The sequence below is a fragment of the Cebus imitator genome, unplaced genomic scaffold, assembly GCF_001604975.1.
Source record: "Cebus imitator isolate Cc_AM_T3 unplaced genomic scaffold, Cebus_imitator-1.0 Scaffold119, whole genome shotgun sequence".
Lineage (NCBI taxonomy): Eukaryota > Metazoa > Chordata > Mammalia > Primates > Cebidae > Cebus > Cebus imitator.
Genome location: NW_016107434.1, coordinates 5,795,118 through 5,796,109, shown reverse-complemented (window position 1 = coordinate 5,796,109; position 992 = coordinate 5,795,118).

Sequence of the window (992 nt, the reverse complement as noted above, 5' to 3'; positions counted from 1 at the left end):
CTTCATTTCATTCAATTCCTTCTCAGATGATATGGGTTAGAGTTCCTTTATTCAAGAGTGATATCAAAATTATTTAGCAGAGTATATTATGGACAGGATCAATCAGAGCCAGATGCCAACTACTCAAGAAACTTACAGGTCAATCAGAACACATGCCACTCAATCAAAATAAACAGAGGTAAGTGCTAGAGCAGGGGCCTAGAAGCCCCCCTATTACACAAGACATTACCTCATTAGTTGCTAAATCACGGGTGACATTCAGAGATCTTAGAAGGCATAGGAGACTTGGAGTAGCCAACTCTAATAACCAAAATGCATGAAACGGTTTTGCTGTTTTACTTTGCATAGCTGTAACAATACAGTTGTTTATGTCTGCTCCCTCTCCAAACATTGCTGAAGTGTCAGGTAAGTAATAAGAGAAATATAATACCATATTAAGTGACAGAGCAAGAGATGTTAACCAACTTTTGGAAAATGAAAAATTGCTAGGTGATAGCTGACTTTACAGAAAGGAGAAAGGTGTTGCCTAAGTGGAAGCTAGGCAAGAATTCCAATGAGAAATAAGCTAACTCATCTTTTACATTCCTGGAAAATTTCAGACATTGGAGATGCCAGGTATTTCTGAAGTTATAGGGGGTTAGGGATCATGACACTGAAAATGAAGCATTGCCTAGAAGTCTGTAAAAGGACAACTGGACTCTGTGTCTCTTTCTCTGACTTCATGCAACCAAGTAATTTCTTCTTTTTGATGTCTCAGGAGATAATTAATTTATTCTCTACAGGAACTGGATCAAAGAGTGTCAGAATCCAGGTTGTGGAGGCACAGTAAAAGCTGAAGTGAGGTGCCATGCTAGAAACAGGGCTTGCTGAGAGTACTAGATCCAGTCTCCCTCCCTCACATGAATTCTGAAATATTTACAGACAGGTTTATCCATCCAGGCCTTTGGAGGGTTTGTCTATGGAGAAAACATTGGTGGGAATGTAGAGTGATA